The sequence below is a fragment of the Octopus bimaculoides genome, chromosome 10 (genome assembly GCF_046866305.1).
Source record: "Octopus bimaculoides isolate indiv1 chromosome 10, ASM4686630v1, whole genome shotgun sequence".
NCBI lineage: Eukaryota > Metazoa > Mollusca > Cephalopoda > Octopoda > Octopodidae > Octopus > Octopus bimaculoides.
Genome location: NC_142937.1, coordinates 92,055,950 through 92,070,298, shown reverse-complemented (window position 1 = coordinate 92,070,298; position 14,349 = coordinate 92,055,950). Strand labels below are relative to the sequence as shown.

The 14,349-nt window shown below is 35.1% G+C and overlaps 13 non-coding genes across 13 annotated transcripts; all 13 read right to left on the bottom strand.

The window, feature by feature from the left end:
* Positions 1-17: 17 nt before the first annotated feature.
* Trnas-aga (transfer RNA serine (anticodon AGA)) lies at positions 18-99 on the bottom strand. Its single transcript has one exon. It is a non-coding gene; the product is annotated as a tRNA-Ser (tRNA).
* A 1,009-nt stretch (positions 100-1,108) lies between these two features.
* Positions 1,109-1,190, bottom strand: Trnas-cga (transfer RNA serine (anticodon CGA)). Its single transcript has one exon. It is a non-coding gene; the product is annotated as a tRNA-Ser (tRNA).
* A 1,989-nt stretch (positions 1,191-3,179) lies between these two features.
* On the bottom strand, positions 3,180-3,261 carry Trnas-uga (transfer RNA serine (anticodon UGA)). The gene has a single exon. It is a non-coding gene; the product is annotated as a tRNA-Ser (tRNA).
* An 894-nt stretch (positions 3,262-4,155) lies between these two features.
* Positions 4,156-4,237, bottom strand: Trnas-aga (transfer RNA serine (anticodon AGA)). Its single transcript has one exon. It is a non-coding gene; the product is annotated as a tRNA-Ser (tRNA).
* A 1,009-nt stretch (positions 4,238-5,246) lies between these two features.
* Trnas-uga (transfer RNA serine (anticodon UGA)) lies at positions 5,247-5,328 on the bottom strand. The gene has a single exon. It is a non-coding gene; the product is annotated as a tRNA-Ser (tRNA).
* An 898-nt stretch (positions 5,329-6,226) lies between these two features.
* Trnas-aga (transfer RNA serine (anticodon AGA)) lies at positions 6,227-6,308 on the bottom strand. Its single transcript has one exon. It is a non-coding gene; the product is annotated as a tRNA-Ser (tRNA).
* Positions 6,309-7,317: 1,009 nt separating this feature from the next.
* On the bottom strand, positions 7,318-7,399 carry Trnas-uga (transfer RNA serine (anticodon UGA)). Its single transcript has one exon. It is a non-coding gene; the product is annotated as a tRNA-Ser (tRNA).
* Positions 7,400-8,308: 909 nt separating this feature from the next.
* Positions 8,309-8,390, bottom strand: Trnas-aga (transfer RNA serine (anticodon AGA)). The gene has a single exon. It is a non-coding gene; the product is annotated as a tRNA-Ser (tRNA).
* A 1,005-nt stretch (positions 8,391-9,395) lies between these two features.
* On the bottom strand, positions 9,396-9,478 carry Trnas-uga (transfer RNA serine (anticodon UGA)). Its single transcript has one exon. It is a non-coding gene; the product is annotated as a tRNA-Ser (tRNA).
* An 893-nt stretch (positions 9,479-10,371) lies between these two features.
* On the bottom strand, positions 10,372-10,453 carry Trnas-aga (transfer RNA serine (anticodon AGA)). The gene has a single exon. It is a non-coding gene; the product is annotated as a tRNA-Ser (tRNA).
* A 1,005-nt stretch (positions 10,454-11,458) lies between these two features.
* On the bottom strand, positions 11,459-11,541 carry Trnas-uga (transfer RNA serine (anticodon UGA)). The gene has a single exon. It is a non-coding gene; the product is annotated as a tRNA-Ser (tRNA).
* An 894-nt stretch (positions 11,542-12,435) lies between these two features.
* Positions 12,436-12,517, bottom strand: Trnas-aga (transfer RNA serine (anticodon AGA)). Its single transcript has one exon. It is a non-coding gene; the product is annotated as a tRNA-Ser (tRNA).
* Positions 12,518-13,523: 1,006 nt separating this feature from the next.
* On the bottom strand, positions 13,524-13,605 carry Trnas-uga (transfer RNA serine (anticodon UGA)). The gene has a single exon. It is a non-coding gene; the product is annotated as a tRNA-Ser (tRNA).
* Positions 13,606-14,349: the final 744 nt, after the last annotated feature.

Here is a 14,349-nt window from a genome sequence, read left to right as displayed (position 1 = left end):
GAAGTCAGTGTAACTATCGTCGCCGATAGGATTCGAACCTATGCGGGGAGACCCAAATGGATTTCTAGTCCATCGCCTTAACCACTCGGCCACGACGACTGTACAAGCCGCACTTCTTCATAATTTTTCTAATTCGTAAAAGAACGAATCAAACATCAGATTATGATCTCGTGTGCTGTGTAAGTGTGCAGGAGGGTTTAGAGGCTGTGTTGTGTGACGCATGTAATGTGCAGTCAGTTTTGTTTAATGTAATGTACAGTGAAGTTTTAGTATAATGTAGAGGTTTTATTCGAATTCTTTTTTCTATTCCTAATGAGGCTTGAGACCACAAAGTCAAAGGAACAACACGGAAAGATAAAAAAAAGGGTCTATGCCGACAAAAGATATCGATGGGTAGAAAGCCTGAAGGATTGAATATCATAGACTAGAATAAAACAAGGCGATGGTAATAAGCTGCAAATCTTTACAATGCCGGACAAAAGAACTTGTTTGGAGTTCTTACTTCAATCATTCTGTTATATACAGAGAGATTATTAATTCTACTACAGTCCTATGGAAATGCATCCAGTAAGTTGAAGTACAAAATGGCTGAAATACTCACGTTAACTCACAAGTTTATCTAGAAAAATCAAAAAATGACTTCATATATGTTAATGAAAATAAGGTGAGCGGGGGGATGTGCTCCTAGAAAAAGAAAAAAAGGTCATCGATACGATTCGCACCAATGCAGGGAGACCCAAAAGATTTCAGATCAAGTGTCTTCACCACTCGGACACAACGACTACAGCTCAACAGGTTGCTTCATATATCTACTAATAGATGGAAAAAGAAAAGACCTATCGCCATATTATTATCTTGTGTAATGTATTAGTGTATGAAAGAGTTTAGATGTGGCTACATGTCTTGCAGTATGTGTTTCGGATCTGTATGTTCTCAGTTCAATCCCAGCAGAGAGATCGATAAAATAAGGTACCAGTCAAGTTGTGCAATCGATGGTTTCTAGCTGCTCTTACCTTTCAAAATTATGGAATTTGTGCCTAAATCAAAAATTATTATTTATAGATAAAAATATAGAATCACTTTCTGTTCATTTAAAAAAAAAAATTCACGTCGCCGATAGGATTCGAACCTATGCGGGGATAACCCAATGGATTTCGAGTCCATCGCCTTAACCACTCGGCCACGACGACTGTACGAACTTGCTCCTTTCATAACAGATCTTATTGGTAAAAAAAAAACAAATCAACCATCATACAGGTTGGCCCAAATATAGGTTTACAGATATCACGTAGGTACTCTAAATTTCTTTTAAAACATTTTATTACATTTAAATTTCTATCTTGCAATTAACTTAATTAGCATAGAATAATGGTTTCATATTTTTTTTATAATTAAGATCGAAACTGTTAATATATGAATGCGAAAGAGTCAGTTGAATAACTGTAAACCTACTTTTGGGCCACCTTGTATTATTACCTTGTATGATGTATTAATCTACAGGTGAGTTTAGATGTTGTGTTGTGTGACGTATGTATTGTGTAGTTTTGTCTTATGTAATTTAATGTTTTATTGTCGTGCAAAGACTGATAAAGAAAATTTTTCTCCCAAACAAGGCTGGAGTTCCCTGTACTTTAAGGAAGTAAATGGAAAGACAAAGGAAGGGAAGAAATAAAAAAGGTATTGATGAGCAGAAAACTTAAAGGCTAAATGTCACAGACCAGAGAAAAGCGATGGGACTGAGTCTCAGGGAGCTGTAGTTGGGGGAAAGAAGCTGTTGGAATGAGAGGACTTATGACGGCAAAAGGAAAGTTTTAAACATCTCAAAGAAACGCCCACACTCACGACAGAATAGTTGTTTATTGAGGAAACTATCGTGAAATGATTCAGTAATGAAAGGACATATTTATATATATATATATATATATATATATATATATATATATATATATATATATGTGTGTGTGTGTGTATATTGTGGCAATTCTTTCAACAACAGGGTGGCTTACATAAACTACATAATGTATATGGTTTATCTAACAAAATATAAAATTACTTTATATACGTTAAAAATAAAAGTCAGTGTAACTATCGTCGCCGATAGGATTCGAACCTATGCGGGGGAGATCCCAATGGATTTCTAGTGCATCGCCTTAACCACTCGGCCACGACGACTGTACAAGCCGCACTTCTTCATAACTCTTCTAATTCGTAAAAGAACGAATCAAACATCAGATTATGATCTCGTGTGCTGTGTAAGTGTGCAGGAGGGTTTAGAGGCTGTGTTGTGTGACGCCTGTAATGTGCAGTTTTGTTTAATGTAATGTACAGTGATGTTTTAGTATAATGTAGAGGTTTTATTCGAATTCTTTTTTCTATTCCAAATGAGGCTTGAGACCACAAAGTCAAAGGAACAACACGGAATGATAAAAAAAAGGGTCTATGCCGACAAAAGATATCGATGGGTAGAAAGCCTGAAGGATTGAATATCATAGACTAGAATAAAACAAGGCGATGGTAATAAGTTGCAAATCTTTACAATGACGGACAAAACAACTTGTTTGGAGTTCTTACTTCAATCATTCTGTTATATACAGAGAGATTATTAATTCTACTACAGTCCTATGGAAATGCATCCAGTAAGTTGAAGTACAAAATGGCTGAAATACTCACGTTAACTCACAAGTTTATCTAGAAAAATCAAAAAATGACTTCATATATGTTAATGAAAATAAGGTGAGCGGGGGGAATGTTCTCCTAGAAAAGAAAAAAAAAGGTCACCGATAAGATTCGCACCCATGCAAGGAGACCCAAACGATTTCTGGTCAAGTGTCTTCACCACTCGGACACAACGACTACAGCTCAACAGGTTGCTTCATATATCTACTAATAGATGGAAAAAGAAAAGACCTATCGCCATATTATTATCTTGTGTAATGTATTAGTGTATGAAAGAGTTTAGATGTGGCTACATGTCTTGCAGTATGTGTTTCGGATCTGTATGTCCTCAGGTCAATCCCAGCAGAGAGATCGATAAAATAAGGTACCAGTCAAGTTGTGCAATCGATGGTTTCTAGCTGCTCTTACCTTTCAAAATTATGGAATTTGTGCCAAAATCAAAAATTATTATTTATTGATAAAAATATAGAATCACTTTCTGTTCATTTAAAAAAAAAAATGAACGCCGCCGATAGGATTCGAACCTATGCGGGGATACCCCAATGGATTTCAAGTCCATCGCCTTAACCACTCGGCCACGACGACTGTACGAACTTCCTCCTTTTATAACAGATCTTATTGGTAAAAAAAAAAACAAATCAACCATCATACAGGTTGGCCTAAATGTAGGTTTACAGATATCACGTAGGTACTCTAAATTTCTTTTAAAACATTTTATTACATTTAAATTTCTATCTTGCAATTAACTAAATTAGCATAGAATAATGGTTTCATATTTTTTTTATAATTAAGATCGAAACTGTTAATATATGAATGCGAAAGAGTCAGTTGAATAACTGTAAACCTACTTTTGGGCCACCTTGTTTTATTACCTTGTATGATGTATTAATCTACAGGTGAGTTTAGATGTTGTGTTGTGTGACGTATGTATTGTGTAGTTTTGTCTTATGTAATTTAATGTTTTATTGTCGTGCAAAGACTGATAAAGAAAATATTTCTCCCAAACAAGGCTGGAGTTCCCTGTACTTTAAGGAAGTAAATGGAAAGACAAAGGAAGGGAAGAAATAAAAAAGGTATTGATAAGCAGAAAACTTAAAGGCTAAATGTCACAGACCAGAGGAAAGCGATGGGACTGAGTCTCAGGGAGCTGTAGTTGGGGGAAAGAAGCTGTTGGAATGAGAGGACTTATGACGGCGAAAGGAAAGTTTTAAACATCTCAAAGAAACGACCACACTCATGACAGAATAGTTGTTTATTGAGGAAACTATCGTCAAATGATTCAGTAATGAAAGGACATATATATATATATATATATATATATATATATATATATATATGTGTGTGTGTGTGTGTGTGTGTGTATTGCGGCAATTCTTTCAACAACAGGGTGGCTTACATAAACTACATAATGTATATGGTTTATCTAACAAAATATAAAATTACTTTATATACGTTAAAAATAGAAGTCAGTGTAACTATCGTCGCCGATAGGATTCGAACCTATGCGGGGAGACCCAAATGGATTTCTAGTCCATCGCCTTAACCACTCGGCCACGACGACTGTACAAGCCGCACTTCTTCATAATTTTTCTAATTCGTAAAAGAACGAATCAAACATCAGATTATGATCTCGTGTGCTGTGTAAGTGTGCAGGAGGGTTTAGAGGCTGTGTTGTGTGACGCATGTAATGTGCAGTCAGTTTTGTTTAATGTAATGTACAGTGAAGTTTTAGTATAATGTAGAGGTTTTATTCGAATTCTTTTTTCTATTCCTAATGAGGCTTGAGACCACAAAGTCAAAGGAACAACACGGAAAGATAAAAAAAAGGGTCTATGCCGACAAAAGATATCGATGGGTAGAAAGCCTGAAGGATTGAATATCATAGACTAGAATAAAACAAGGCGATGGTAATAAGCTGCAAATCTTTACAATGCCGGACAAAACAACTTGTTTGGAGTTCTTACTTCAATCATTCTGTTATATACAGAGAGATTATTAATTCTACTACAGTCCTATGGAAATGCATCCAGTAAGTTGAAGTACAAAATGGCTGAAATACTCACGTTAACTCACAAGTTTATCTAGAAAAATCAAAAAATGACTTCATATATGTTAATGAAAATAAGGTGAGCGGGGCGATGTGCTCCTAGAAAAAGAAAAAAAGGTCATCGATACGATTCGCACCAATGCAGGGAGACCCAAAAGATTTCAGATCAAGTGTCTTCACCACTCGGACACAACGACTACAGCTCAACAGGTTGCTTCATATATCTACTAATAGATGGAAAAAGAAAAGACCTATCGCCATATTATTATCTTGTGTAATGTATTAGTGTATGAAAGAGTTTAGATGTGGCTACATGTCTTGCAGTATGTGTTTCGGATCTGTATGTCCTCAGGTCAATCCCAGCAGAGAGATCGATAAAATAAGGTACCAGTCAAGTTGTGCAATCGATGGTTTCTAGCTGCTCTTACCTTTCAAAATTATGGAATTTGTGCCAAAATCAAAAATTATTATTTATTGATAAAAATATAGAATCACTTTCTGTTCATTTAAAAAAAAAAATGAACGCCGCCGATAGGATTCGAACCTATGCGGGGATACCCCAATGGATTTCAAGTCCATCGCCTTAACCACTCGGCCACGACGACTGTACGAACTTGCTCCTTTCATAACAGATCTTATTGGTAAAAAAAAAAACAAATCAACCATCATACAGGTTGGCCTAAATGTAGGTTTACAGATATCACGTAGGTACTCTAAATTTCTTTTAAAACATTTTATTACATTTAAATTTCTATCTTGCAATTAACTAAATTAGCATAGAATAATGGTTTCATATTTTTTTTATAATTAAGATCGAAACTGTTAATATATGAATGCGAAAGAGTCAGTTGAATAACTGTAAACCTACTTTTGGGCCACCTTGTTTTATTACCTTGTATGATGTATTAATCTACAGGTGAGTTTAGATGTTGTGTTGTGTGACGTATGTATTGTGTAGTTTTGTCTTATGTAATTTAATGTTTTATTGTCGTGCAAAGACTGATAAAGAAAATATTTCTCCCAAACAAGGCTGGAGTTCCCTGTACTTTAAGGAAGTAAATGGAAAGACAAAGGAAGGGAAGAAATAAAAAAGGTATTGATAAGCAGAAAACTTAAAGGCTAAATGTCACAGACCAGAGGAAAGCGATGGGACTGAGTCTCAGGGAGCTGTAGTTGGGGGAAAGAAGCTGTTGGAATGAGAGGACTTATGACGGCGAAAGGAAAGTTTTAAACATCTCAAAGAAACGACCACACTCATGACAGAATAGTTGTTTATTGAGGAAACTATCGTCAAATGATTCAGTAATGAAAGGACATATATATATATATATATATATATATATATATATATATATATATATGTGTGTGTGTGTGTGTGTGTGTGTATTGCGGCAATTCTTTCAACAACAGGGTGGCTTACATAAACTACATAATGTATATGGTTTATCTAACAAAATATAAAATTACTTTATATACGTTAAAAATAGAAGTCAGTGTAACTATCGTCGCCGATAGGATTCGAACCTATGCGGGGAGACCCAAATGGATTTCTAGTCCATCGCCTTAACCACTCGGCCACGACGACTGTACAAGCCGCACTTCTTCATAATTTTTCTAATTCGTAAAAGAACGAATCAAACATCAGATTATGATCTCGTGTGCTGTGTAAGTGTGCAGGAGGGTTTAGAGGCTGTGTTGTGTGACGCATGTAATGTGCAGTCAGTTTTGTTTAATGTAATGTACAGTGATGTTTTAGTATAATGTAGAGGTTTTATTCGAATTCTTTTTTCTATTCCAAATGAGGCTTGAGACCACAAAGTCAAAGGAACAACACGGAATGATAAAAAAAAGGGTCTATGCCGACAAAAGATATCGATGGGTAGAAAGCCTGAAGGATTGAATATCATAGACTAGAATAAAACAAGGCGATGGTAATAAGTTGCAAATCTTTACAATGACGGACAAAACAACTTGTTTGGAGTTCTTACTTCAATCATTCTGTTATATACAGAGAGATTATTAATTCTACTACAGTCCTATGGAAATGCATCCAGTAAGTTGAAGTACAAAATGGCTGAAATACTCACGTTAACTCACAAGTTTATCTAGAAAAATCAAAAAATGACTTCATATATGTTAATGAAAATAAGGTGAGCGGGGGGATGTGCTCCTAGAAAAAGAAAAAAAGGTCATCGATACGATTCGCACCAATGCAGGGAGACCCAAAAGATTTCAGATCAAGTGTCTTCACCACTCGGCCACAACGACTACAGCTCAACAGGTTGCTTCATATATCTACTAATAGATGGAAAAAGAAAAGACCTATCGCCATATTATTATCTTGTGTAATGTATTAGTGTATGAAAGAGTTTAGATGTGGCTACATGTCTTGCAGTATGTGTTTCGGATCTGTATGTTCTCAGTTCAATCCCAGCAGAGAGATCGATAAAATAAGGTACCAGTCAAGTTGTGCAATCGATGGTTTCTAGCTGCTCTTACCTTTCAAAATTATGGAATTTGTGCCTAAATCAAAAATTATTATTTATTGATAAAAATATAGAATCACTTTCTGTTCATTAAAAAAAAAAAATTAACGCCGCCGATAGGATTCGAACCTATGCGGGGATACCCCAATGGATTTCAAGTCCATCGCTTTAACCAATCGGCCACGACGACTGTATGAACTTGCTCCTTTCATAACAGATCTTATTGGTAAAAAAAAAACAAATCAACCATCATACAGGTTGGCCCAAATATAGGTTTACAGATATCACGTAGGTACTCTAAATTTCTTTTAAAACATTTTATTACATTTCAATTTCTATCTTGCAATTAACTTAATTAGCATAGAATAATGGTTTCATATTTTTTTTATAATTAAGATCGAAACTGTTAATATATGAATGCGAAAGAGTCAGTTGAATAACTGTAAACCTACTTTTGGGCCACCTTGTATTATTACCTTGTATGATGTATTAATCTACAGGTGAGTTTAGATGTTGTGTTGTGTGACGTATGTATTGTGTAGTTTTGTCTTATGTAATTTAATGTTTTATTGTCGTGCAAAGACTGATAAAGAAAATTTTTCTCCCAAACAAGGCGGGAGTTCCCTGTACTTTAAGGAAGTAAATGGAAAGACAAAGGAAGGGAAGAAATAAAAAAGGTATTGATGAGCAGAAAACTTAAAGGCTAAATGTCACAGACCAGAGAAAAGCGATGGGACTGAGTCTCAGGGAGCTGTAGTTGGGGGAAAGAAGCTGTTGGAATGAGAGGACTTATGACGGCAAAAGGAAAGTTTTAAACATCTCAAAGAAACGCCCACACTCACGACAGAATAGTTGTTTATTGAGGAAACTATCGTGAAATGATTCAGTAATGAAAGGACGTATTTATATATATATATATATATATATATATATATATATATATATATATATATATATATATATATGTGTGTGTGTGTGTATATTGTGGCAATTCTTTCAACAACAGGGTGGCTTACATAAACTACATAATGTATATGGTTTATCTAACAAAATATAAAATTACTTTATATACGTTAAAAATAAAAGTCAGTGTAACTATCGTCGCCGATAGGATTCGAACCTATGCGGGGAGATCCCAATGGATTTCTAGTGCATCGCCTTAACCACTCGGCCACGACGACTGTACAAGCCGCACTTCTTCATAACTCTTCTAATTCGTAAAAGAACGAATCAAACATCAGATTATGATCTCGTGTGCTGTGTAAGTGTTCAGGAGGGTTTAGAGGCTGTGTTGTGTGACGCCTGTAATGTGCAGTTTTGTTTAATGTAATGTACAGTGATGTTTTAGTATAATGTAGAGGTTTTATTCGAATTCTTTTTTCTATTCCAAATGAGGCTTGAGACCACAAAGTCAAAGGAACAACACGGAATGATAAAAAAAAGGGTCTATGCCGACAAAAGATATCGATGGGTAGAAAGCCTGAAGGATTGAATATCATAGACTAGAATAAAACAAGGCGATGGTAATAAGTTGCAAATCTTTACAATGACGGACAAAACAACTTGTTTGGAGTTCTTACTTCAATCATTCTGTTATATACAGAGAGATTATTAATTCTACTACAGTCCTATGGAAATGCATCCAGTAAGTTGAAGTACAAAATGGCTGAAATACTCACGTTAACTCACAAGTTTATCTAGAAAAATCAAAAAATGACTTCATATATGTTAATGAAAATAAGGTGAGCGGGTGGAATGTTCTCCTAGAAAAGAAAAAAAAGGTCACCGATAAGATTCGCACCCATGCAAGGAGACCCAAACGATTTCTGGTCAAGTGTCTTCACCACTCGTCCACAACGACTACAGATCAACAGGTTGCTTCATATATCTACTAATAGATGGAAAAAGAAAAGACCTATCGCCATATTATTATCTTGTGTAATGTATTAGTGTATGAAAGAGTTTAGATGTGGCTACATGTCTTGCAGTATGTGTTTCGGATCTGCATGTTCTCAGTTCAATCCCAGCAGAGAGATCGATAAAATAAGGTACCAGTCAAGTTGTGCAATCGATGGTTTCTAGCTGCTCTTACCTTTCAAAATTATGGAATTTGTGCCTAAATCAAAAATTATTATTTATTGATAAAAATATAGAATCACTTTCTGTTCATTTAAAAAAAAAATTCACGTCGCCGATAGGAATCGAACATATGCGGGGATACCCCAAATGGATTTCAAGTCCATCGCCTTAACCACTCGGCCACGACGACTGTACGAACTTCTTCCTTTCATAACAGATCTTATTGGTAAAAAAAAAACAAATCAACCATCATACAGGTTGGCCCAAATATAGGTTTACAGATATCACGTAGGTACTCTAAATTTCTTTTAAAACATTTTATTACATTTAAATTTCTATCTTGCAATTAACTTAATTAGCATAGAATAATGGTTTCATATTTTTTTTATAATTAAGATCGAAACTGTTAATATATGAATGCGAAAGAGTCAGTTGAATAACTGTAAACCTACTTTTGGGCCACCTTGTATTATTACCTTGTATGATGTATTAATCTACAGGTGAGTTTAGATGTTGTGTTGTGTGACGTATGTATTGTGTAGTTTTGTCTTATGTAATTTAATGTTTTATTGTCGTGCAAAGACTGATAAAGAAAATTTTTCTCCCAAACAAGGCTGGAGTTCCCTGTACTTTAAGGAAGTAAATGGAAAGACAAAGGAAGGGAAGAAATAAAAAAGGTATTGATGAGCAGAAAACTTAAAGGCTAAATGTCACAGACCAGAGAAAAGCGATGGGACTGAGTCTCAGGGAGCTGTAGTTGGGGGAAAGAAGCTGTTGGAATGAGAGGACTTATGACGGCAAAAGGAAAGTTTTAAACATCTCAAAGAAACGCCCACACTCACGACAGAATAGTTGTTTATTGAGGAAACTATCGTGAAATGATTCAGTAATGAAAGGACATATTTATATATATATATATATATATATATATATATATATATATATATATGTGTGTGTGTGTGTATATTGTGGCAATTCTTTCAACAACAGGGTGGCTTACATAAACTACATAATGTATATGGTTTATCTAACAAAATATAAAATTACTTTATATACGTTAAAAATAAAAGTCAGGGTAACTATCGTCGCCGATAGGATTCGAACCTATGCGGGGAGATCCCAATGGATTTCTAGTGCATCGCCTTAACCACTCGGCCACGACGACTGTACAAGCCGCACTTCTTCATAACTCTTCTAATTCGTAAAAGAACGAATCAAACATCAGATTATGATCTCGTGTGCTGTGTAAGTGTTCAGGAGGGTTTAGAGGCTGTGTTGTGTGACGCCTGTAATGTGCAGTTTTGTTTAATGTAATGTACAGTGATGTTTTAGTATAATGTAGAGGTTTTATTCGAATTCTTTTTTCTATTCCAAATGAGGCTTGAGACCACAAAGTCAAAGGAACAACACGGAATGATAAAAAAAAGGGTCTATGCCGACAAAAGATATCGATGGGTAGAAAGCCTGAAGGATTGAATATCATAGACTAGAATAAAACAAGGCGATGGTAATAAGTTGCAAATCTTTACAATGACGGACAAAACAACTTGTTTGGAGTTCTTACTTCAATCATTCTGTTATATACAGAGAGATTATTAATTCTACTACAGTCCTATGGAAATGCATCCAGTAAGTTGAAGTACAAAATGGCTGAAATACTCACGTTAACTCACAAGTTTATCTAGAAAAATCAAAAAATGACTTCATATATGTTAATGAAAATAAGGTGAGCGGGTGGAATGTTCTCCTAGAAAAGAAAAAAAAGGTCACCGATAAGATTCGCACCCATGCAAGGAGACCCAAAAGATTTCTGGTCAAGTGTCTTCACCACTCGTCCACAACGACTACAGATCAACAGGTTGCTTCATATATCTACTAATAGATGGAAAAAGAAAAGACCTATCGCCATATTATTATCTTGTGTAATGTATTAGTGTATGAAAGAGTTTAGATGTGGCTACATGTCTTGCAGTATGTGTTTCGGATCTGCATGTTCTCAGTTCAATCCCAGCAGAGAGATCGATAAAATAAGGTACCAGTCAAGTTGTGCAATCGATGGTTTCTAGCTGCTCTTACCTTTCAAAATTATGGAATTTGTGCCTAAATCAAAAATTATTATTTATTGATAAAAATATAGAATCACTTTCTGTTCATTTAAAAAAAAAATTCACGTCGCCGATAGGAATCGAACATATGCGGGGATACCCCAAATGGATTTCAAGTCCATCGCCTTAACCACTCGGCCACGACGACTGTACGAACTTCTTCCTTTCATAACAGATCTTATTGGTAAAAAAAAAACAAATCAACATTATACAGGTTGGCCCAAATGTAGGTTTACAGATATCACGTAGGTACTCTAAATTTCTTTTAAAACATTTTATTACATTTAAATTTCTATCTTGCAATTAACTAAATTAGCATAGAATAATGGTTTCATATTTTTTTTATAATTAAGATCGAAACTGTTAATATATGAATGCGAAAGAGTCAGTTGAATAACTGTAAACCTACTTTTGGGCCACCTTGTATTATTACCTTGTATGACGTATTAATCTACAGGTGAGTTTAGATGTTGTGTTGTGTGACGTATGTATTGTGTAGTTTTGTCTTATGTAATTTAATGTTCTATTGTCGTGCAAAGACTGATAAAGAAAATTTTTCTCCCAAACAAGGCTGGATTTCCCTGTACTTTAAGGAAGTAAATGGAAAGACAAAGGAAGGGAAGAAATAAAAAAGGTATTGATGAGCAGAAAACTTAAAGGCTCAATGTCACAGACCAGAGGAAAGCGATGGGACTGAGTCTCAGGGAGCTGTAGTTGGGGGAAAGAAGCTGTTGGAATGAGAGGACTTATGACGGCGAAAGGAAAGTTTTAAACATCTCAAAGAAACGACCACACTCACGACAGAATAGTTGTTTATTGAGGAAACTATCGTGAAATGATTCAGTAATGAAAGGACATATATATATATATATATATATATATATATATATATATATATATGTGTGTGTGTGTGTGTGTGTGTGTATTGCGGCAATTCTTTCAACAACAGGGTGGCTTACATAAACTACATAATGTATATGGTTTATCTAACAAAATATAAAATTACTTTATATACGTTAAAAATAAAAGTCAGTGTAACTATCGTCGCCGATAGGATTCGAACCTATGCGGGGAGATCCCAATGGATTTCTAGTCCATCGCCTTAACCACTCGGCCACGACGACTGTACAAACCGCGCTTCTTCATAACTCTTCTAATTCGTAAAAGAACGAATCAAACATCAGATTATGATCTCGTGTGCTGTGTAAGTGTGCAGGAGGGTTTAGAGGCTGTGTTGTGTGACGCATGTAATGTGCAGTTTTGTTTAATGTAATGTACAGTGATGTTTTAGTATAATGTAGAGGTTTTATTCGAATTCTTTTTTCTATTCCTAATGAGGCTTGAGACCACAACGTCAAAGGAACAACACGGAATGATAATAAAAGGGTCTATGCAGACAAAAAATATCGATGGGTAGAAAACCTGAAGGATTGAATATCATAGACTAGAATAAAACAAGGCGATGGTAATAAGTTGCAAATCTTTACAATGCCGGACAAAACAACTTGTTTGGAGTTCTTACTTCAATCATTCTGTTATATACAGAGAGATTATTAATTCTACTACAGTCCTATGGAAATGCATCCAGTAAGTTGAAGTACAAAATGGCTGAAATACTCACGTTAACTCACAAGTTTATCTAGAAAAATCAAAAAATGACTTCATATATGTTAATGAAAATAAGGTGGGCGGGAGGAATGTTCTCCTAGAAAAGAATAAAAAGGTCACCGTTAAGATTCGCACCCATGCAAGGAGACCCAAACGATTTTTGGTCAAGTGTCTTCACCACTCGGCCACAACGACTACAGCTCAACAGGTTGCTTCATATATCTACTAATATATGGAAAAAGAAAAGACCTATCGCCATATTATTATCTTGTGTAATGTATTAGTGTATGAAAGAGTTTAGATGTGGCTACATGTCTTGCAGTATGTGTTTCGGATCTGTATGTTCTCAGTTCAATCCCAGCAGAGAGATCGATAAAATAAGGTACCAGTCAAGTTGTGCAATCGATGGTTTCTAGCTGCTCTTACCTTTCAAAATTATGGAATTTGTGCCTAAATCAAAAATTATTATTTATTGATAAAAATATAGAATCACTTTCTGTTCATTTAAAAAAAAAAAATGAACGCCGCCGATAGGATTCGAACCTATGCGGGGATACCCCAATGGATTTCACGTCCACCGCCTTAACCACTCGGCCACGACGACTGTACGAACTTCCTCCTTTCATAACAGATCTTATTGGTAAAAAAAAAACAAATCAACCATCATACAGGTTGGCCTAAATGTAGGTTTACAGATATCACGTAGGTACTCTAAATTTCTTTTAAAACATTTTATTACATTTAAATTTCTATCTTGCAATTAACTAAATTAGCATAGAATAATGGTTTCATATTTTTTTTATAATTAAGATCGAAACTGTTAATATATGAATGCGAAAGAGTCAGTTGAATAACTGTAAACCTACTTTTGGGCCACCTTGTTTTATTACCTTGTATGATGTATTAATCTACAGGTGAGTTTAGATGTTGTGTTGTGTGACGTATGTATTGTGTAGTTTTGTCTTATGTAATTTAATGTTTTATTGTCGTGCAAAGACTGATAAAGAAAATATTTCTCCCAAACAAGGCTGGAGTTCCCTGTACTTTAAGGAAGTAAATGGAAAGACAAAGGAAGGGAAGAAATAAAAAAGGTATTGATAAGCAGAAAACTTAAAGGCTAAATGTCACAGACCAGAGGAAAGCGATGGGACTGAGTCTCAGGGAGCTGTAGTTGGGGGAAAGAAGCTGTTGGAATGAGAGGACTTATGACGGCGAAAGGAAAGTTTTAAACATCTCAAAGAAACGACCACACTCATGACAGAATAGTTGTTTATTGAGGAAACTATCGTCAAATGATTCAGTAATGAAAGGACATATATATATATATATATATATATGTGTGTGTGTG